Genomic DNA, 25,224 nt, shown 5'->3' with positions numbered 1-25,224 from the left:
TAAACTATCCTTATTCACAGATGATATGATATTCTAAATAGAAGATACCAAAGACTCCACCAAAACAGTCCTAGAATTAATAACCAAATTCAATAATGTAGCGGGAGACATAGTTGAGAATCAAAAATCAATAGCATTCCTGTACACAATCAACGAACTCACCAAGAGAGAAGTTACAGAAACTACAGCCTTTACAGATAGCCTCCCAGAAAACAAAATACTTGGAAAGAACCTAACTAAGAAAGTAAAGGACTTACATATTGAAAATTACACTACTCTGGAAAAGGATATTGAACAGATTATTATAAATAGAAAGATATTCCTTGCCCATTCTGGGCATTATCTTTTCACTCTGTTAGTGATTTCTTTTGATGTAGAAATATTTTTTAATAAGATGGGGTCCCAGGGGTTGATTCTTTAAAATTTGTATTTTGTTCATGAAGCCTCATTAGTGTTTCTGTTTTAATATGTAGATCTTTAATCTATTTTGACTTTTGTTTGTTTCATAGTGATAGACATGTCTCCAGTTTAAGTCTTCAGTATGAGAAAAGTCATTTTCTTCAGCACCATTTATTGAAGAGGCTATCTCTCTTCCAGTGGACATGCTTGGCTTCTTTGTCAAACACAAAGTAACAGAGTGTGTTTGTAGTTCTATTTGCATCTTCTAGTCTTTTTGGTTGATTCTCAGGTCTGTTTTTCTGCCATAACTATGCCGATTTTCTAATAGTAGCTTTCTAGTATAATAGCAAGTCAGGAATTGTGATGCTTCCTGAGTTACCTTTGTTGCCCAGCAATGTCTTTGGCAATCTAGAGCATTTCTGTTTCCAGATGAATTTTAGAAATGTTCTCTCTACATTTGTGAGCTATCCTAGTGGTATTTTGGTGGGCAATGCATTACATCTATATGACAGTTTGCAATAAGATTTTTTTGAGTTTTTTCCATATCCTTGAAGGTAGTTTTACTGGTCTCTTATATTCACCAGATGAAACATAATAGGTACGATCTTAAGAGTTTCAAACTTTTGAGTTCTTCTTCCCAAGGATATCCACAATAATAGGATTTTCTTCTGTTTGTTTGAGACAGGATTTCCCCATGCAGTTCAGGCTGACTGTGGACTCACTTCCTAGTCCAGTCAATTCACACTGATTATCCTACCTCAGCCTCCCAAGTTCTGGTATTACAGGTGTGCACATAAAACTTGAAAGAATGCCTGGTGTTATTTGAAACTTGAAGAAACAGTCATGAGATACACATGCATTCATTAACTACCATTCCTTTAAAGGAAAAGTGTCCAATATAACACATAACATCTTTTGAGTGTAGGGAATCAGAAGATGTGTTTCTATCTCTTATGAGCCCAGGATACCAGGATAGACTACTTCAGAAAAAGGAGATGTCACAGGTAGGAATATGAATCAAATGTGAGCATTAGTATTAAGAATTCAGAGTATTGTATTTAAGGATGATGAGAAAAAGACCAGTGGAAAGCAATGAGAGTCCTGGTGAGCTTTGCATGTCCTAACTATAGATCACGCTTTACTCTAAGGAAGAACATCATAAACAGTGAAATATTCAAACATTATGTGCTTTTGATCCTAGAAAATATTGAGGCTTGACACTGTAGCTCAGCTGTATTGTAGCCTGGCATAACAGATTCCATCTTGCACCCTGCATTTATCTAGTGCCCTGTATTTGATCCAGGAATATGAAAAATCACTCAGGATATAAGTTCCATGAGAAAAGCAAAAGGAGCTCTACCCAAGTAAAAAAGTAATCTGCTAAAAAAAGAAGCAGGATACAGGTGTCAACCAAAAAATAACTTAAGATTCTAGCTAAATTGTTTCCAACGGGACGTCTTCTGTGGTTCTCTATTTCAAAAATGCCTAACTTTCCTGTTCAGAGCCAATTGTTTAGATTCTGAAATGAGGAAGGGGGTCTATATAAAAGTGGTTTTGAGCTCAAATATTTAAATTCCAAATTTACCCTCTGGATGCTTGGATTCCTATACTGTTGTTCACAAACTCACCTCAATATGCAGAAAGATTACTGACAGAAGCAGACCTCTGCATTAAATGTCAGTGCCCCTGAAATGAAAGAATAATGCTGAAAAGGAGGGAAGAAAATGACAAACACCATGTGTTATGATGCCCACCTCTTTTTCACAGCTTTAAAGAGACTGAAACAGAATGGCCATTTATTTAAGGACAGTCTAACCTACACAGTGAGTGAAAGGCCAGCCAGAACTACAAAGTGAGACTACATCTTTAAAAACAAAAAAATAAAAATGAAAAAAAAAAAAAAAAACCAAGGGAGAGAGAAAGACTATTAAAGGAAAACAAAAATAATAGAGTTGAATGAAAGCTGACCTAATTGGCACTTATGGAATGATGTTGCAGCGGACAGCTGGCCATGTAGTGGCATCCTGGAAGCTGTGACAAATACAGATTTAGGAATGGTACCTATTGTGCTATAGCACAACAGTGACCTCCTTCCTCCAATAAATCTGCAATTTGCTAGAATGAAGAGGTCCAAAAACTCATTGAAATTTTAAACTCAGAGCAAGCAGGAAGCTTCATGCAAAGGCTTTGGAACATTGCTTTGACCACTAAGCTCAAAACCCAGCCCAAGATCTTCAGGTTCTATATATCACTATTACCAATGTTTAATTTACCATTGACATATTTAATTAAAACTCTTGTTAATGTACATCTTCACAAATGAAGCTATTTTCTTTCATTGCAGTTTAAAACACTGTGTTTTTTTTAGGTACAGGTGATCAAACTCACAACTTAGCACTTCCCAGGCAGGTACTTCTGCCTGCTGAGCTAAACCCCTGGCCTCTATTGAATAATATTTTATTAAATGTATAAGCATCATGTTATCCAGTCAAATGGTATTGTGATTTTACTACAGGAGGTCAATGTAGAGAAAAATTGATATACACTCAGAGAGAAATTGCAACCTCAAAGGAGTCAACATAAAAAACTAAACACAACAATCCCTCTACAGGCTCAGCTGAAGAAAGCCAGACATAAAGGTGAAGATGCAGTGATCATGTCTACATGCCTCCTGAAGAGAAAAACAATAGCTTGAAATGTACTACAGTTACCACCACTTCCTCCAGGAAGTCCAGATAGGCATCAATTACCATACTCAATGACCAGAACAACTGGACTGTTGTTCCCACAAAATGCCTTTGCGCTTTCAACATACTTTTTCTGGGTGACTTCTTCCCAGGTTAAATAATATTAGTATTAGTTAAGCCATTCAGTACTAGCTTATAGATTGATTGTAGTTTGGGACTCACACTGTAGCCATACTGTGACTTTGCTGCATAAATGACCCCTGACAATAGGTCTGTGACTGAAACACTGAAGAGCACTCCTGAAAATCCAGGGCTATTCTTCTCTCTTTTTTCGCAGAAAACTTTTTGAACTTCTTTTGGTTTGTGACTTCATTCCTTTATGTTGTGAGCCAACAAACTTGGTGCATTTGACATCAAACAGGGCAAGATTATATTTGTCCTATTTCCATTTGAATATCAAACATCTGCTAAATGTTCTAAAACCTTTGCATGATCTGCATTTTTAAAGACATATTTTGTCTTGAGGCCTGGCCCATAACAAGAGGTATCTGTCTCCCCCATGGCTGCAAGGTGTCTGGGCTTCTGCACTGGCCACTTCTAGGACCTGATCCTGTCTCCCTGGCTATATATTTCTAACCAACTCAGCTGCCTGTAACAACAGGGCTGGGCCCTCAGTGGAGCCAGAAAATAAGTTCAGATTGCTTGTAGCATTGGAAGAGACAATCACCTCCTGCTATGGGCCAAATCTCAAAAGAAAAGGCAAGGAAATACAACCAAGTGCCAAGAACCAACAGTCCAAATAGTTCTCTGATCACCCTGAGGAACTCAAGAGTCACCATCCCAACCACCTACCGGAAGTGTCCCTGCTCTTAAACAGGTCCACTTAGTATGTGACTTGCTCTCTCATTTGCTCCCAATTTAATCAATTTTACCTGAGTGATTAACCTTATTGGTTGACCACAGTCTTATCCCGCCTTATGCTAATCTTGAAAATTCCTATTTTTCCCCTCCTGTGACCCATCTGACCTCATGGTTTAACTCTGTACAAGCTCCTCAAAAAGACAGAGTCTTTGGCAACCCACTCAGGACCCCTTCTGTCTCTCAGAAGTTTTCCTTCCCTCAATAAATATGTTCCATTCTTAAACTCCATCATTCCTAAAATGCATTCTTTAAATTTAGAGAACACAAACTCATACCAGACATATAGTAGGTAAGGAGTTTCATTCCCCTAAACCATTAACATGAGCCAAATTAACATGACTATACTATATAAGGTCTGAAATTTGTTCCTTCTCCTGCAGTTTTAAGTGATTAATCACAGTGATTGTAGTCCTGGCAATATATAAAATTGTATACATCAGTCATTATAGATGTTAAATAATTGGTTTGAGTGTATTATTTAGCAATAACTAGACATTTCCATTGCAGTAGGTTATATCTTATTAAAGGGGAGATTCACCTATTTTGTTCAGAAAAGCTTCTACATTATGGGCTGCTTGAACAATTTTTCATTAGAAAAACTGTGTATTTTTGTCAGTTTATAGAAGGCTTCTATTATATTATTGAAAGCTGTCTGTAGGTCTCTAGGACCTTGGTTGTATTTTGATGAATAATTGTGTTTTGAAATTTATATGAAGATTTATTTTTATCTTAGGATTAAACTTACTGCATTGACGCTGATAGAGTGAAGCAAGAGCCCACTTCATTAATTTCCATTGGGTCCTCGTGGCATTTAACATGAGAATTACTGAAGAGCTAAATTAGCTTCATACATATACAAGAATCAGTACTGTTACTGAAAGTGTTTGGGCTGAGACAGACACTGTAGCCAGTGAGGCAGAACCAAGGAGCTCCTATCTCCCCCACCCCTAGGAATTTCCCTGTGACTCCAACTTCCCTGCACCTAGGAATTTACCTATGGTGCCAAACAAAGACCAATGGACTACCTGTGCATCCCTAATGCCCCCTCAGGTTCCACCCTAAACCTAGGTTGCTTATATGCCCCCATGCCATGAGTCCATGAGAGAGAAAGCCGGACTCCAGTGGTCAGGGGGCTTTTGTTTTCTCTCTTCGCATTCTCAGAATAAAGGCCTCTTTTGTTTTATACTTCTCATCTTTTGGACTTACTATATAATCTAGTCAGTTAGGATTTTGTGGACCAATAGAGAAGCAGAATATAAGAAAAAGTAAAAGTGTCCTTTCTATTTAAAAAATGTGGAGGGGAGCCTACAGCCACCAAGTGTTTGCCTTTTTTTCTGACTGATTATGGGATTATGAGGTATATGTGAAATTTTGCTCTATGTGGTGCCTGGCACTGACATTGATGTCATGCAAGGAGCTGATAGGAATTTTCTTTGGGCCCCTGGGAAAGGAATGAGGAAGTTGCATTCAGGGAAAAAAGAGGAAGTAGCCATATCAGTAATCATGGCTGATTTGAACTTTAACCCTGATGAACTACCACCATGGTGTCCTGTTAATTATTCTAGGCCAAACTCTTTCAAGTACATCCTTCAGTTTGAATTACAAAATGAAAATAAAGAATTTTTGCTATGTGTCTTCTTCCACAATTAGTGGTAAACAATTCACAAGAAAAGGTTTTAGTCATTTCCTTAATGCATTGTACAAGTAAACAAAACTACAGATCAGTTCACTTTCAGAAAACAGAAACAGCACTTAAAGGCAAGGATAAAGCCCTTCAGTGCAAGTGGCCCTTAAGAGGTGAGATCAACATTTAAAAACACAATCATCTACTGATTTCTCTGACTTCAAGAAAAAGAAAAATTTATAGTGGTATTGCTATAGGGGAATGAAACTCCCGGTCTACTATCCTGGTATGAGTTTGTGTTCTCTGAAGTCAAAAAATGAATTTTAGGAACAACAAAAGTCAAGATAATATACTTATTTGGAGAAAGACAGCTGTGGGAGAGAGCAAATTCATCCTGAGTGGGTTGGCAAAGACTGTCTTTTTCAAGGACTTTTATAGAGTAAAATCATATGGTGAGATGGGTTTAAGTTGGAAAAAACTGGGAACTCAAAATGCAGATGGGCATAAGATGGGACAGATCTATGGTTGTCAATAAGATAAATAGTCCAGGTAAAGTTAATTAAATTGGTAACAAATGGGGAAGGGAGTCACATAGAAAGCAGGCATTCTTAGGCATCAGTGAAGCTTCCCTTAGGAGGTTGGAAGGGTGACTCTTGATAGGAACTAATTACAGTATCAGTCCAGGATATTTGAATGGTGACTCCTGACTTCTTCAGAATGCTAGGGAACTATTTAGAATATCAGTCCTTAGAGTATGGATGAATTTGTTGATTTTCTGTCTTGAGGCTTGGCCCCTAACAGGAGCTGTCCATTGTTGTAACATAGTTCTAACCAATGGACCCCCTTTCTCTTCTGTATGTGCCATTTCAATAGAGATTAAAATTCCATCTCCAGTAAAGACTTAAATTTCAGCTCCTTGTAAATCCCCCTCCCCTCCCTATTCTTTTTAGATTAAGTAAACTTTAAGTTTCAGTTTCTTGTAATCCCCCCAAAACTCTTCAGCCTACCTGCAATACAATGTGCTGTCTTTTAGAAAAGTTTAACTACAAGGAAGTTATCAAACTGGGTCAAAGTTTGCAACATTCCTGTGGTTTTTGGCTTTAAAACCCAACCTTTTTAGCTGTAAGGCTGGCAGTCTCCAAATTGGCTCCTGGAGATTGCATTGCCAGGCCTGGCCTAAAATAAAGCCTTTGCTCCCCTAATTTTAATTTCTTGCTTCCTTGGGTTTTATTCCGGAGTCCAAATTATCACATCCATCTTATACATAGGTGCAAGGTATCTGGGTTTCTGCATGGGCTCCTTGGAGGACCTAGCCCTGTCTCATTGCTAATCGTAATTAACTAACTCAGCTCCACACAACAGTAGTTTTAGGAAAATTGAATACAGATGTCTTGTGCTCTGGGTGACTGATCTGGGGATGACAGTGTGCAATGTATATACCAGTGTTGCCCTCTGATTCACATGTTCTGAAATTTAGTTTTAGTTTATTTTTTTCATTTTATCCTTGAAATAAAATTGATTTGGAAATCAAAAGCCTGAAGTAAAGCCCTTTGGTACACATATTCCTCTATGTAACTGAGATCAACATTGTAGAAGACAACCAGCTACAGAAGTCTCTAACTACAGTCTATCATTTGGGATCCTCTCTTGCAGGAAGGAGTTCCTTTCTCGGTTTATTTTTAACTCAGAAGGAGGGCAGTAGAGCAGCAGTCAATCAGTGATGAAGAGGCAGGCTATATGAAATGTCCAATTAGGCGAGCCATGACAGGTGGTCTCTTGGGTCTCTTCCATTGTCTAGGCATTATTTGCCTGTTTGGAGCACAAAACCGGGAGCAGAATACTTGCTGCATCTCATTTCCTAGTTTCAAAGTCCTGTGGCCTGATTAGCAAAGAACCTGGGAGACCCTGTAGCCACAGAATGGTGAGGCTTTGGATTTGAGCCCAGAAATAGGGTGGAATTGGTAGAAACCAGTTACAAGTGGTTAGAAGCAGTTCTGGTGTCTGTAGACACAGGTATTTAGATAGCTTCATTTCCTGATGTATTCTAGTATTGGCTTTGGGTCATCCACTGTCCCTTTTTACTCCTGCTGGGAATAAGCATGATTTTGTTCCCCAGAACCCTGACATAACTATGATAGCAACAGACTGGAGTATCATATTTGAAGTTCTCTACTACCCTGGCACCTCCGTTATAGGGGGCAGAGGAAGGAGCTTGGGGAGACCCTAACTCTGATGCATTTTGTACTGGGGCAGCAGTACTGAGCTTGGTCTCTTTTCTCATTCCAGTTAGCAGCAATCTTTAGGTTCTAAAGTTTACAAATATCTGTAATGCAGGGCCTCATATCCACAAAAGCTCTCCTTAAACTTGTGCTTGTTTGTATTTATAGGGATCGCCTAAATTTATGGTATATTCTCACATTTCCATCCTCATGACAGGTTTTGCCAAAATTCCTAATAATTCAGAGATGTGTAGTGATGTGCCTCAGTGGAGGAAGGCTTCCCAAACACCTGGTGAACTCCTGTGTATTACACCGAACAATGCAAAGAATTTCTGAGCATATTTTTTGTTACAAACCTGCTCATAGACTATGTTTGTGAGAACAGTGATAGAAGTTTGAATTCTGACAAAAATGAAACCGATTTAAAAGTGTTATCAAGGGCAGAGTAAAGTGTGCTTGCTAAGGACAAATTCCAGAAAGGGATGCCTGTTAGATCCTCATTGAAAAATTCCTAAATTTAGTCATTTGCATGAACATATACAGGTGATATTATTCAGAATGGAAAGTAATATGGGTGTCATCTCTGAATTAACAGCTGATTTAATAGCTTGGTTGATCATAGACATTGGTTAAATATGGAAATGCTCTGCAGTGGACTTTCGTAAGTGGTGTAAAGGAGATGCCCTAAATTGAAATTGTGCAGGAATATCAATAGTTTAGTCGTGAAGGGTTTTCTGCTTCGGGGGGATCAGACAAACATGGAAAGGATGTGGAAGTGACTGGCAGGAAACAATGTGCCAATAGCAGGACATACAACTGAGAGCGTCCTCACTAAAAGGCAGGTATTCTTAGGGCAAGCATGAAGTTAAAGGTGGCTTATTGCTTCTTCCTTGAGGTGAATAACACCAGCTCTGGTAACAATCATTATTCCACATCCCTTTAAACCCATGAATTCTGTGTTCTTCCCTTGAGATCCAATTTTGATTATCTCTAATTATGACAAAGTGTCATGAAGGTAAAATTTGAATTTTTTTGTAACAGGGATTGAACTCATGATCTCAAGGTTGCTAGGTAGGTGTTCATGCTGCTGAGCTAAATACCCAGCTCTGAAAGTGTTTTCTGTATACTATGTATGATATCAACATTGTTCCTCAGAAAATGTTGAATATTGTGAAATTTTTCTATATTTCATGGCTATAATTTTTTTTGTCTTTTTCTTTTTTATTAGTACCAGGGATCGAACTCATGACTGCCTGCTTGAAAGGCAGGTGCTTATGCTGCTGAGCTAAATCCCCAGGCCCCATGACTATAATTTTTTAAAGCAAACCAATGTGTCTTATGCAGTCACTTTTCAAGTTTCACATTGTCTGTGAGGTTTCTCAGTCAGGGTTTCTTTATTTGAGACAGCTCTGTAACTTAGGCTAGCCCCAAACTCAAGGAAGTTCTCCTGCATCAGCCTCCCAATATATATTTATTATATCTGAATGTAAAGTGATCACTTGGTGACACTGAGCTATAATTTGAAGCTTGTACCTGGTTTCATTGTTTATTCATTTTTTACATACAGCAGTTTTCCATGAACATTTGAGTTATTATTTATGTACCATATTTGATGTTATTTATGTTTTATTCTATGAAACCAAATTCAAATATCAAAATGCTGCTTAAGTATATTAAGAACAAAGGACTCAGTGGCCTAAATGAGATTTGAAGAGATATCATTGGTAGTACATCAAAGTGATTGATGAGATATTTGTCTGTCTCTGGGCTTTATGGGTGTTGATCCTGCAGGGTCCTACTATAAGCTCTGCTTTAGAGACAGTGAATAGGGACTCTTGCACTGACTCACCACAAGAATCAGTGCTCCTAATTGGCTGTAGCATTAGCAGTGAGTTCCAATCTAGTATTAAATTTGCTGTCTCAAAAAATGTGTATATACAAAAAATTAATGCCTGAGACAAGGCAATTAAGATTTGTAGGAATTAATCTCCATTCAGCTGTTTTGTTTGGATTTATTTGTTTAGTTATTTTTGTTTTATTGAGACAAGTTTTCTCTATGTATATCAGCTAGATTTGAACCCCTTACAGAGCTCAAAATTGCCCTAACCTCAAAGCAGCACTCCTCTTTCAGCCTCTTAAGTGTGGGGATTACAGATATGTTATTTTTACTCCAGAAAATATTGATGTTTGTAACTTAGCCATGTTGTAGCTTGGCTTAATAGATGCCATCTTGAGCTTTGCATTTAAATGGTGCCCTGTATTTCACCCAGCACAATGGAAAATCACTTAGGGTAGAAGTCCCAGGAGAAAAGCAAAATGAGCTGTACCCAATGAAAAAAAACTAATCTGCTCAACAAAAGAAGCAGAATACAGTTGTCATCCAAAAATTATTATAAGAGTCTAGCTAAATGATTTCCAACAGGATATTTTGTGATTCTATCTTTTAAAACATCTGTGACTTTCCAGTTCAGAGCCTCTTGTTTAGATCCTGAAATGGGGGTGGGGGTTCTGTATACAAGTGGTCCTGAGACCAGCTAATGAAATTCCATATTTCTCAGTTCAGTTGCTTGGCTTCCTATGACTCAACTAAAGCTGCAGAAACCTTTACTGACACAAGCAAACACCATGTTTAAAAGGCAGTGCCACTGAAATGAGGAGCCCAGCCGCGCCTAGCCATCAGTGTGCAGAGGAGGAGCTGGGCGGATCTGGAGTGCCTGCAGAAGCCCCTTCCTTTGTCTGGAGGACTGAATATCTCTGCAAGCAGGGAGGGATCGCAGGTTCCTGAGGCACCTCAGCCTGTGGTAAGTGCTCAGCACACTCTGCCCAAATCTCAGACTGTTCCAAACCCCCCAGGCTTCCGGGTGCAGTGAAGTGGAGCAGCGGGTTAGAGACCACTACATCTGCCTCCCCATCCCGGCTGCACTTGGAGGTCTGCTGAGCTCCTGATGGGTGGGCGGGCCTACACTATGCCCCGAGCCCAGCCACGCCTAGCCATTGGTGTGCAGAGTAGGAGCTGGGCGGATCTGGAGTGCCTGCAGAAGCCCCTTCCTTTGTCTGGAGGACGGTGGATATCTCTGCAAGCAGGGAGGGATGACAGGCTCCTGAGGCACTGAGGCCTGTGGTGAGTACCCTAACCCGGCTGCGATTGAAGAGCTGTGGAGCTTCCAAGGGGCAGGTGGGCACACAGTGTCCCTGAGGCCCAGCTTGTCTGGAACTGCGGAGTCCTGAACAAGCAGAGGAGGGCCATTGGTTCTGCAGGCCCAATGGCTTGGGGTAGCGTGGTGCCAGAGTCTCAGTAGCTCCAAACATAGAAGGGGATTTTCAACAGGTCCTGAGGAAGCTTTCAAATAACACTTGAAACACAGAAATATAGGAAAATGACAAAATGAAAGACCAAATTACAACCTCAAACCTCCAGCCCATCTCAGGAAACCCTAGGAGGAATGTATTTAGAAGAAAATATATCCCATCCACCTCATATATCAGACACAATAGCTACTGAAGTTGACAAGCAACTCCAGGAAGCTTTAAAGAAATTCAAACTTGAAATAATTTCGCAGATAAAAGAAGAAATGATAAAAGAAATGAAAGAGATTCTAAAGAAAACACAGATAAAAAATTGGAGGAACTAAACAAAAAGATAGAATCCCTAGGCGAGCAATATAAGAAACAAACAGAATACATAATGCAGATGCACAGAGATACACAGGAAATAAAAAACTCCACTGAAAGTTGTAAAAACCACCTTAATGAAAGTGAAGATAGAATTTCAGACCTTGAAGACAGAATTGCAGCTAGTGAACAGGAAAGGAAAGATCTTTTAAAAATAACAAGGAATCAGGAAACAACAATTCAATAACTGCAAGACGATGCAAAGAAGAATAACATAAGAATGATAGGGATTAATGAAAAAGAAGGAGACAACATAAAGGATATCAAGAGGATATTTAGAGAAGTAATAGCTGAAAATTTCCCAAGCATGAGATCAGAAACTGACATCAGGATCAGTGAAGCATATAGAACTCCAAATAGTCATAACCAAAATTAAACTACACCCAGGCATATAATAATCACCATCCCAGAAATCCAATGCAAGAATAGATTATTAAAAGCTGTCAGAGAGAAAAGACAGATCACTTATAAAGGAAAACCTATCAGAATCACAGCAGACTTCTCAGCACAAACAATAAAGTCAAGAAGAGCATGGAGTGAAGTATTCCAGATCCTAAAGCAAAATAATTTCCAACCTAGACTGATATATCCTGCAAAACTACCATTCAAAATAGATGGGGAAATACGATACTTCCATGACAAAGAACAGCTGAAGAACTTCATGAACACCAAACCAACCCTGCAAAAAATATTGAAAGACAGTTTAGATACACAAAGGAAAAAACCACTAAGCAAAGCAAATAATTAAACAGAACAGAAAGATAAAAATGCAACAGCAGAGAGATAAGATTCCTACACTTAACCAGCATTTAACAGTAATAACCATTAATGTAAATGGTCTCAATGCACCAAACAAAAGAAACAGACTAGCAGAATGGATCAAGAAACAAAATCCAACCATATGCTGTTTACAGGAAACCCATCTAACCCAGAAGGATACTCACAGACTGAAAGTCAAAGGATGGAAAACAATTCTTCATGCAGCAGGAATCCAAAAAAAGGCAGGAGTAACCATTCTGTTTTCAGACAACGTGAAATTTAAACCAACAATGACCATAAAGGACAAAGAAGGTTACTACATACTCGTAAGGGGAAAACTCCAAGAGGAAGAGATAACTATCTTAAATATATATGCACCAAACTCCAGAGCACCCAGTTATATAAAACAGTTATTAACAGAAATGAAAACTCAAATTATCAGTAACACAATTGTAACAGGAGACCTTAATACGCCATTGACACCAAGGGACAGATCATCCAGACAGAAAATGAGCAAAGAATTAACAGAACTGAATCATACCTGTGAACAGATGGGTTTGATAGACATATGCAGAATATTCCACCCAACAACATCAGAATACACATTCTTCTCAGCAGTACATGGATCATTTTCTATAATAGACCATATATTAGCTCACAGAACATATTTAAACAAGTGCAAAAGAGCTGAAATCATCCCTTGCATGTTATTGGATCATAGCGCTCTGAAATTAGAAATTAATGATAAAAGATACTGCAAAAATCCCACAAACACATGGAAACTGAATAACACACTCTTGAGTAATCAGTGGGTCACAGAAGAATTTAAAGAAGGAATTAAACAATACCTAAAAGAAAATGAAAATGCAGATACAACTTACCGGAATCTGTGGGATGCGATGAAAGCCGTCCTGAGAGGAAGATTTATTGCACTGAGTTCCCACATCAGGAAAACAGAACGAATACAAATAAATAACTTGATGCTACACCTCAAACAGCTAGAAAAAGAAGAGCAAGTCAAGCCCAAAGCCAAAAGAAGAGAGGAAATTATAAAAATCAGAGCAGAAATCAACACAATAGAGACTAAGAAAACAATCCAAAGAATCAATGAATAAAAGAGTTGGTTCTTTGAAAGAATAAATAAAATCAATAAGCCCCTAGCCAACCTTATTTAAAAAAGGGAAGAAAAAGCTCAAATTCATGCAATAAGAAATGAAAAAGGAGAAATCACTACAGACCCAATAGAAATACAGAAGATCATCAACACCTATTTCGAAAACCTCTACTCTCAAAAGTTTGATAACACATGGGGCTGGGGATTTAGCTCAGCGGCATAAGCGCCTGCCTTGCAAGCAGCCAGTCGTGAGTTCGATCCCTGGTACCGATAAAAACGAAAAAGACCAAAAAAAAAAAAAGTTTGATAACACAGAAGAAATAGACAGATTCTTAGAAGCATATAAAGTGCCAAAGCTAGATCAAGAGGATGTAAAACTGTTGAATAACCCAATCTCTGTTACTGAAATTGAAAATGTAATTAAGTCCTTACCCACCAAGAAGAGCCCAGGCCCAGATGGATTCACTGCAGAATTCTACAAGAAATATAAAGAAGACCTAATGCCGACACTCCTCAAACTATTCAATGAAATTGAAAGGGAAGCAATCCTTCCTAAGTCATTCCTGGAAGCAAATATTACTCTAGTACCAAAACCTGAGAAAGACCCAACTAAAAAAGAGAACTATAGACCGATCTCCCTAATGAACACAGATGCAAAAATCCTCAATAAAATATTGGCAAATAGGATCCAGCAAATCATCAAGAAGATTATACACCATGACCAAGTGGGATTCATCCCAGGAATGCAAGGATGGTTCAACATACGCAAATCAATAAATGTAATCCACCATATCAATAAAGCCAAAAATAAGAATCACATGATCATTTCTATAGATGCAGAAAAAGCCTTCGATAAGGTCCAACATTTATTCATGATAAAAACTTTACAGAAAATTGGAATAGATGGTCTTTACCTCAATATAATAAAGGCCATTTATGACAAACCAACAGCCAGCATCATACTAAATGGCCAAAAATTGAAAGCCTTTACTTTAAAATCAGGCACAAGACAAGGATGTCCTTTATCACCACTCCTATTTAATATAGTACTGGAAGTACTAGCCAGAGCAATTAGGCAAGAAAGAGAAATAAAAGGGGTAAAGATAGGAAAAGAAGAAGTTAAGTTATCATTGTTTGCAGATGACATGATACTCTACATAGAAGACCCCCTAAACTCCATTGAAAGACTCTTAGATACAATAAATAAATTCAGTAATGTGGCTGGATACAAAATCAATACTCAGAAATCAATAGCATTCCTATACACAAACAACAAAATCACAGAGAGGGAAATAAGAGAAACTGGACTATTCACATTAGCAAGCAAAAAAATGAAATATTTAGGAATTAGTCTTACGAAAGAAGTGAAAGACTTATACAGTGAAAACTATAATACACTGAAAAAGGAAATTGAAGATGATCTCAGAAAATGGAAAGACATCCCTTGCTCATGGATAGGAAGAACAAACATTGTGAAGATGGCCATTCTTCCATCAGTGAATTCATGAAAAGGACTCAAACCACACGGGAAATACTTCCCAGAATCAATAACTGGGACCACTTCTTATTAAAAATTTTCTGCATGTCAAAAGAAATCTCCAGCATAGTGAAAAGAAAACCCACAAACTGGGAAAAGATTTTAGTGAACTCTCTCTCAGACAAGGGACTCTTGTCTAAAACATATAAAGAATTAAAAAAACTCAGACCTCCAAAATTCAAAGATCCAATCCAAAAATGGGCATCTGAGATGAATACGCAATTCTCAGATGAAGAAATGCAAATGGCAAATAAATACATGAAAAAATTCTCATCATCGTTGGTCATTAGAGAAATGCAAATTAAAACTACACTGAGATACCATCTCACTCCTGAAAGAATGGCCAGGATTAAGAAAACCAACAACAAATGCTGGAGAGGCTGTGGGGAAAAAGGAACTCTCCTGCACTGTTGGTGGGAGTGTAGACTGGTATAGCCTTTGTGGAGGTCTGTCTGGTGATTTCTCAAAAAGTTGGGACTGGAAATCCCATTTATTCCAGCTATCCCACTTCTAGGCATATTCCCAGAAGAACTGAAAGCATCATACCACAGTGATATATGTGCATCTATGTTTATAGCAGCACAATTTGTAATCACCAGATCTTGGAAACAACCCAAGTGTCCATCAACTGAGGAATGGATAAAAAAGTTGTGGTATTTCTGTACAATGGAATATTATTCAGCTATAAAGAAGGATCACATTGAGATATTTATTAATAAATGGGCAGAGCTTGAGACCATACTCATAAGTGAAATAAATAAATCTCGCATATATGAATACCGAATAGTTTCCCTAATGTAAGTAATGATTCAAATATATAAAAATATGTGGTAATCATGATTCCCCATTATGTGGCCTTGAAGCCTTATAAAATTTTCACTTATTAATTAGAAAGGCTTTATTCTGGGCTTCTTGATATGGAAATATTTGAAGCTATAGTATATGAAGTTTTATCCAAATATTTCAAGGAAAAAAGACAGACACTATGGTAACTACTATTCTTTAAAAAAATTATTTAGTTATTTCTTATGTTTATTTTAATTAAGGGGAAAAATTTTAAAAATTGGGATATATAATAGTAACTCTTTTTGATTTCCTATTAACTTGTTTTGAAGTCCTGTAATACTCCCACGATCTTGTTTTGACTGATTATACTCTGTTCCATTCTGTGCCATAGTATCAAGTTTGAGGGTATAGGCAACTACTTTGAAGGCAATAAGATTCACTAAGATGCCCATTCTGGTTTGACTCTTGTCTCCTTTGGAAGTCCTGTAATGTTTACAATGCCTAAGTTTTATTGGTCTTGTTCTCTACTGTTTTGTCCAACTTTATAATATCTAATGAGATAGACAATTCTTTTTAAGGAAACAAGAGACAACGTTGATAACCATTGTTAATAACCTTGTACTCTGTTCTACATCATGTGCTATGTTTATCCTTGGTTTTGACTGACAGCTTTGTTTTGCCATATTTGACTTTATTCTCCCCCCCAAAAGTAATAAGAACTAAGGAGTAATAAAATCCAAAATGTGTAAATTTTGTTGTAAAAAAGAGAGGGAGGAAAAAAAAGAGCTCTAACGGATATAACAGCAAGTGTGTTTAGGGGTGTTAAATAGCTGACTATATTAATGTTTTTGGATCATTGAACACAGCTGTTTGCAGTCTCTCTGTTTGAATGTCTACTTTGTATTCTTTGATACTGTGATTTGAGCAACTATCTCCAAGATGATAATATGTAATCTATTAACAGGTGATTTCCTACTGTTATGTTATTTTTGTAGTTCTGTATTATGTGTAACCTTACACCACTTTGTTTTGTTTTGTGTTTTTCTCTTTTTCCTCTTAAATAAAATAAAATAAAATAAAATAAAATAAAAAAGGCAGTGTCACTGAAATGAAAGATTAATAGTAAAAAGGAGAGGAGAAAAAAGACAAATGCCATGTGTTGTAATGCCCACCACTTTTGCACAGCAATGAAGAGGCTGAAACAAGACAATGGCCATATACTCAAGGACAGCCTAACCTCCAAGTGAGTGCAAGGCTGGCCAGAACTCCAAAGTGAGACTATGTCTTTAAATCAAAAAACTAAAATGAAAAAAAATAAACATCCAAGGAGAGAGAAAGACTATTAAAAAAACAAAACAAAACAATAATAGAGCTGTGTGAAAGTTTACTTCTCTAAAATGGAAATTATTGAATGAGGCTGCAGAGGAAAAAAAATCCATGTAGTGGCATCCAGGAGGCTGTGACCAACACAGACTTAGGAATGTCACCTATTGTGCTACAGTACAACAGTGATTCCTTCCTGCAATACATCTGCAATTCAGTAGACTGAGGACTTCTAAAAGCTCATGGAAATGTTAAACCCATGGCAAACAAGCAGCTTGAAATCCAGGCTTTGGAACATGGCTTTTAGCAGACATTTAATATTCAAACTGAAATAAGAGAAATATAATCCTGCCCTGTTTGATGTCAAATGCACCAAGTTTAATGGCTCACAACATTGAGAAAGGAAGTCACAAACCAAAAGAAGTTCAAAAATTTTCTGAGAAAAAAAGAGAGAAGTATAGCCCTGAATTTTCAGGAGTGGTCTTCAGTGTTTTGGCCACAGACTTATTGTCAGGGGTCATTTATACAGGAAAGTCACAATGTGGGTCTCAAACTACAATCAAAATATAACCTTAGCTGCTTAACTAATGTTATTCAGCAGGGGAACAAGTCAGCCAGAAAATGTATGTGAAAAGAGCCACGGCATTTTGTGGGAACAATAGTCCAGTTGTTTTGGTTATTGGGTATGGTAATTAATGCCTATCAGGACTTCCTGGAGGAGGTGGTGGTAACTGTACTACATTTCAAGCTGTTGTTTTTCTCTTCAGGAGCATGTAGACATAGTCACTGCATTTTCTCCTTCAGGTCTGGCTTTCTTCAGCTGTGCCTGTAGCAGTGATTGTTGTATTTAGATTTTTGCATAGACTCTTTGAGGTTGCATTTCCTCTCTGAGTGTATATCAATTTCTGTCTACATTGACATCCTTTGCTAAAATCACAATACTATTTGAATGAATAAAGTGATGTTTATACATTTAAAAATATTCATTAATATAGGCCAGGGATTTAGCTCAGCAGGCAAAAACACCTGCCTGGAAAGTGCTAGGTTGTAACTTTGATTGCTGGTACCTAAAAAAAAAGTAATTTAAACTGCAAGGAAAGAAAATAATTTCATTTATGAAAATGTAGGTTTAAAAATTTATAACTAAATATGTAAATGGAAAATTAAGCATTGTTAATAGTCATATTTAGTATCTAAAGTTGTTGGGGCTGGGGATTGAGCTTAGTGATACAGTGAGCTATCTGGAGAGCACAAGGTCATGAGTTCAATCCCTCATAGAAAAAAATAATTCACAGTTGTCAACGATGCAGTGCTATAAGCACACTTATTGAGACTGATACTTGTTAATTAATAGGCTCAATGTTTCTTTTGTGGTCTACGAAATACCTGCAGATTACATGCCAATCACAGTGAATGATATACTGTTCCCTATAGGATTGCTATTTTCTGAGTTGTTTTTATTTTTTGTTTTCCAACCTATTTGAAAGTTGAAAATGTTGGCTAGTGCTAGGTAGAAAAACTGTGATAATCATTTTTTCAATTTAATGATATATTTCTCTATATTCATTAAGAACATTTTATTTGCTACAATTATTCCAAGTGAAATGTATAAACAATTCTTAAATTTACAGGCAGCTGAGTTAGTTAGAAATACAGGCAGCCATACCATGTTATAGTAGAATGAAATTCCTGACCTTCTATGTCTGGTATGAGTTTGTATTCTCTAAAATGGAAGAATGAATTTTAGAAACAGAGGTGAAGAGCAGAATGTATATATTGAGAGAAAGAAGGTGAAAGTATTTTGCCCTAAATAGGATATTTTGGCAGTGGAATGAGGAGCCAGGAAACTTTTATCTTGAGATCACTTTCCCCTCCCCTATGCAACTCACCTGTGTCCAGAAAAGAGTCTCAATCAGGCACCTGTATACACCAATGCCACCTTTAAGCACCACCCAAATAAAAAAACTATATGTGTGCCCCACACATTTCCAGAAAAAAATGCCAGAACCCCAGTGGTCATGGGGTTCTCTCCCTGATTTTAGAATAAAGGCCTTTTTGACTTTATATTCTCTTCTTTACTACACCAAAAATCCTATTGGAAAGCTTCTGTCTTAGAGAAAGAGGATGGGTTCTGAGCAGGTAGCAAAGGGCTCTGTCTTTTCTAGGGACTTTATAGAATAAAATCATGTGGTGAGATAGGTACAAAGTGGATTACATTACTGAGGCTAGTGAGGAGGTAAATTAGCACATTAGAGAAGCAGAATATAAGAAATGGAAAAGTGACCTTTTATTTAAAGAATGTGGAGAGGTTCCCACAGCCACCAAGGGTTTGGCTTTTTTTTTTTTTTCTGACTGACTATGGAGTTACGGGGTATATGTTATTTTTGACTGGATGTGATGCTTGGAGGGGACATTGATGTCATGCAAGGAGCTGATGGAAATTTTCTTTAGGCCCCTGGGAAAGAAAGAGGAAGTTGTAAACAAGGAGAAAAGAGGAAGTGGCCATATGAGTAAACATCCCTGATTTTGCCTTCTTCCACCTTGAACTACCACCATGAGCTTCTGTAATTATTTCTAGGGCAAAATCCTTTCAAGTACATCCTTCGGTTTGAATGAAGAAATAAAAAAAAGAATTTTTACTGTCTTCCTCCATGGCTAGTGGTAAACCATTCATAAGAAATATTTTGAGTCATTTCCTGAATGCATTGTTGATACCATAACCAAAATTACAGATCAGTTCACTTTCAGAAAACAGAAGCAGCACTTGAGGCAGGGCTAAAGCCCTTCAATGCAAGTATCACTGGAATAGTGACATCAACATTGTAGAATACAAACTACTGCTGATTTCTCTGACTTCAAGAAAGAAAAATTTATACTGATATTGCTATAGGGGAATGAATCTCTCAGTCTACTATGTCTGATATGAGTTCATGTTCCCCAAGGTCAAAGAATGAATTTTAGGAACAAAAGACATTAAGGGAAAAATACACTTATTGAGAGAAATAAAGCTGCTTGAGAGAGAGAAGGGTTTCTGAGCAGGTTGCCAAACACTGTTCTTTCTATGGACTTTATACAGTAAAATCATGTGGGGAAATGAGTTTAAGGTGGGGAGAACTAGGAACTCACAATGCAGATGGGCATAAGATGGGACAGAGCTACAGTAGCCAATAAGATTATAAGTTCAGGTAAAGTTGATTAAATTGGGAACAAAGGGGGAAGGGAGTCACAAAGAAAGCAGGCATTCTTAGGCAGCTGTGACTCTTCCCTTAGGGGTTTGGGAGGGTGACTCCTGAGTTTCTCAGGATGATAGGAACTATTTAAAATGTCAGCCTTTAAGATAAGGATACATTTCTTTGAATGGTTACTCCTGACTTCCTCAGAGGGCTATGGAACTACGTAGAATATCAGTCTTTGGATAGGCATGAATTTGCTTATCATTTGTCTTGAAATCAAATTTATATTTCAAAATACTGCTTAATTATATTAAGAACAAAGTACTCAAATGAGATTTGAAGAGACATCATCTATAGTCTATCAAAGGGTTTGATGTGATTTTTTTTTAATTTTGGAAGTGGTAAAAAAACAACAGAACAAGACAGAATAAGGACACCTAAGATTGTACAGTGAAATTGGTACAGAATTTCACAGCAGGTTAGTGGGATAATAATAATAGGTATCACAGTATATTTCATTATCTTTATAATAGTTGTTCTTTCAATCACATATATCCAAATAGATGAAATACAGAGCATTATACAACTTATCAAAACAAAATATTGAGTAGAGCAGTACCATTAATCAGAATAGAGGAAAACAGTAATAAAAATATTTGCCTTTCAAGAGATAATAGAAGGAAATCCCCCTTATTTGCTTTGGTCAACTTCCCAGGAGATGCTCATTTTCCTGGTTCCCATTTGCTAACAGGAGGATGATAGGGGAAGTGGGATATTTGATTCTAGGGTGTGAATCAGTAGGTTCAATATTGCTTAGCAGGGAGGCAGGCTGGTTGTTTGGTTTCACAGCCTCCTAAGTTGCAAAATGGCATGGATCTCAGGAGCTGCTGTTGGTTCTCCCCATGAAGGGCTGCAGTCTGCCAAACCACCACTGCTTACCAGGGATGGTAGGTGCTTGCTTGGCTTCCAAGTGTCCTAAGTTCCAATATGGCATGGATCTCAGGAGCTGATGATGGTTCTCCCCCTGGAAGGCCTGCATTATGCCAGACTGCCACCACTTACCAGGGATGCGATGTGCTTGCTTGGTTTCCCAGTTGATTGATGAGATATTTATCTGCCTCTGTACTTTGTGGATGCTGGTCCTTCAGGCTTCTCACTGTGAGCTCTGCTTTAGAGACAGTACACAGGGAGTCTTGCAGTGACTGAGCACAAGAATCAGTGCTCCTATTTACCTCTTAAATTAGCAGTGAGTTGCAATCTAGCATCAAACTTGCTGTCTCCAAAAGTCTATATATATATACACAATTAATGACCCAGACATGGAATTAAGATTTGAATGAATCAGTCTCCATTCAGCTGTTCTGTTTGGTGTTATTTGTTTAGGTTAGTTTTGTTTTATAGAGACAAGCATTCTGTTTGTATATCAGCTGGATTTGTACCCTGTATGGAGTCTAGAATTCTCCTGACCTCACCAAAGCCCCCCTGTCTCAGCCTTGTGAGTGCTGGCATTATAGATATACACCACCACATTTTGCTTTTGACTCAGATTTGTAGGAGAGAATTTAACATATCCCAAATCTGGCATCTCAACCTTCTGTGAGGAATATATGTATGATCCTTTAGGAGGTGGTGACCTTTAAGGATGTGGCTGTGAACTTCAGCAATGAGGAATGGACTTTGCTGAGTACATCCCAAAAGAACCTCTACAGAGATGTGATGGGCAAAATTTTTAGGAACTTGACTGTGATAGGTAAGCATGACATCTTTTTGTCACTCATGCTGTTAGAATGTTTGTTGCTCATCAGAGCTGTTCCATTAAAAGGAATGTGAAAATATTTTGAAAAATAGCTCAGACCTAGTCACATTATATCATAAATCTAAAAAAATCTATTAATTTGTGTTTATTACTCTAATGAATCCTGGTATTTCTATGTCTACAACTCAGGAGGACTTGGGGATATCCAGGAAGCTGAAAAAGAATGCAAAATTTACTGGAGATACTTAAGGTAATTCACACTCACAAGGGGAAGGAATGTTCCTGAATAATTAGTTTGTGAGCAGAAAAATGACAGCCAAAAAAATGAGGCACTATTCAATTTAATGTCAGTAATGTTCTCCCAAGATCTATAAACCAGGGTATGCATAATGAGGGAATTAAATCATAAAAATCTATGACATTGCATATAGATGTGTACAAAAGGCGTACACTTTGAGTTATGACATTCTGCCTCCAGTTTTTCTATCCATATATACTTGCAAATACAACACATTCATTATCTAACAATTGCTAAGATTGCAATAGAATTTGAAATAAAACTGAGTGCTCATGTTTCCAAGCCATGCTATAGAGAATCAGCCATTCTAATTAAAATTCTAAGTAGGCTGATGGAATGTAAGTGCATTCATTCTGAATATCAGTATGCAGTTATTTCTAGAAGTTGATCTCCTCATACCTCTCCTGGATATATTTTTAAAAACTCAAAATCCACATAAAATATAGATACATGCTTACTCATATGCAAAGCAGATCAAGTTATAAGAGATCAGGCCTTGAAGCAGCTTAGCAATCCAACACTGGATTTGTGGAGAAGGAAAATGTTAATAGACTCTCTGTGATTGTGCATTCTTGTAAACCCAGCACCTTAGGAATCAGATTTTGCAGAATGGCAAATTCAATTTCAAACCTCACAGCATAATAATCAGTGAAAATATCTTAAAATAAATATAAAAGCTAGAGATTTTATGCTAATACCTGTTGTTCATTCCCAACATGGAAAATAAAAACATGTTACATAATGTCAAAAATAAATAATATAATGTCATTTGCAATAAGAAATGCGTGAGTCTTTCTCCCATCAATTCAGTGAAATAGCTCAGATATAAAGCCTAAAAGGTCACAGCGTTTCTTTTAGATGAGAAACCAAAATATTAATTGTGGAATGAAATGAAAGAGGGTTGATAGAGAAAGGTAACACTGACTATTTGGAAATGGGAATTACAGGTTAAGGACAGAAGGGAGACTATGATTGAGAAATGTATCAGAATGATTTGTCTGTGATACACATATATACCCATGCCCAAAGTGAAGCTAAATATTCTGCCTTTCAAAAGGTACCAACTTTTAAGTTTTCCAAATGTGTACTAGTGTTTTGGGAATGGTTGTTTTCAACATATCTTACAAGGCCATTCTGTTGCTTCATTGTTAGAATTTCTTAGCAGGCATTAAAATCAGAAATTGATGTTAACGGAGTCATTGACACAGAGACCTATTTCACTGTGATTATTTAAAATTTTATGTAAGGAAAGACTAAACAAAACAAAATAAGTAGAAATAATACTACTTTCAAAGTGAAAATAAATGGTAAGAAATAACTAGTCAATGAGTTCATATGGTGCTCATAGAAATAGTTAATCAAGATACAAAAGTGAAACATATGAAGTGGGGATTCAAACAGCGACTACAAACAATTTTGTTCAACTCTCCAACAAAAACTTAGTAATATGGTTATAAATCCTATATGTGATTTTCTTCTTTACAGAAATGACAAGCTAGGGAAATCCTATGGACATACATCTTGGAATCAGTGTAAAGAAGTATTCCTTTGTACTGCAGAAGGTAATGTGAATGTGAAAGAAACAGAAACACACCACAATGTTCAGATCCATAAAAAATATTGCAGTGGAGGGAAACCCTAGGTATGCAAGCAATGTGGGAAAGGTTTTACCACACATGGAATTTGTAAGAAACATGAAAGAATTCACAGAGGAGAGAGACCCTACATATGTAAGGAGTGTAGGAAAGCTTTTACAACATGTACATATTGTTAAGTACATGAAAGTCTTCACTCTGGAGAAAAACGTTATAAATGCAAGCACTGTGACAAAGCTTTCAGCACACATACTTTTTGTGTAATCCATGAAAAACTTCACATTAGGCAGAATTCGTATATATGTAAGAAATGTGGGAAAGCTTTTAGCAGTAGCATTCATTGTCAAATACATGAAAGAATTCACACTGGAGAGAAACCCTATGTATGTAAGCAATGTGGAAAAGGTTTCAACCAACCTGCAAATTGTAATCAACATGATAGAATTCACACTGGAGAGAAACCCTATGTATGTAAGGACTGTGGGAAACCTCTTACCACGTGTGGAGGGTATAAACAACATGAAAGAACTCACACTGGAGAGAAACCCTATGTATGTAACAATGTGGAAAAGCTTTTACCAAACATGGACGTTGTAAGGAACATGGAAGAATTCACACTGGAGAGAAACCCTACGTGTGTAAGCAATGTGGGAAAGTTTTTACCCAACATGGACATTGTAAGCAACATGAAATTTCACACTCAAGATAAATCCAGTGTATATAAGCATTGTGAGAATGGTTTGAGCACATGTACATATTGCATAATGCATTAAATCTTCACAGTGGGCAGAAAAGTTGTATATGTAAGGAACGTGGTAAAGGTTTCAGCAGAAACACTCATTGTCCAATACATCAAAAAATTTACATTGTTGAGAAACCCTATGTATGTGAAGAACGTGAGAAAACTTTCACCACACATGGTTATTTTAAAAGACATCAATGACTTCACACTGGTGAGAAACCCTATGTATACAACAATGTGACAAGCTTTTAATGCATACAGTCATTGCAAAACATGTGAAAGAATTCACACTGGGAAGAACCACTGGCTATGTAAGCAAGTGGAGACGCTTTCAGCAGCCAGAGCCATGTATTTCACTTACATGAAGAAACTCACACAAGAGATGAATCCTATGTGTTATGGGAATCCTCTCAGCATACATGATCATTGTTACATATCTGAAAGAGCTCACTGGGCTGAGATCCTATGAGGATTAGCAATGTGCGATATATTAGCAATCCATATTTGTTGTTAAGTACCTATTAAAAGCATCACTGATCAGACAGTTTAGATCTAAGTTTACTTTAAAAATCCCTAGGAGACCTGAAGAAATAATCACACATTTTCCAGAAACGACAAA

Source organism: Cavia porcellus, unplaced genomic scaffold, assembly GCF_034190915.1.
Source record: "Cavia porcellus strain 051 isolate PalLab524CR breed Dunkin Hartley unplaced genomic scaffold, mCavPor4.1 scaffold_35, whole genome shotgun sequence".
Taxonomy (NCBI): Eukaryota; Metazoa; Chordata; class Mammalia; order Rodentia; family Caviidae; genus Cavia; species Cavia porcellus.
The sequence above is the reverse complement of the archived record's forward strand: the minus strand, read 5'-3'. Positions refer to the sequence as shown.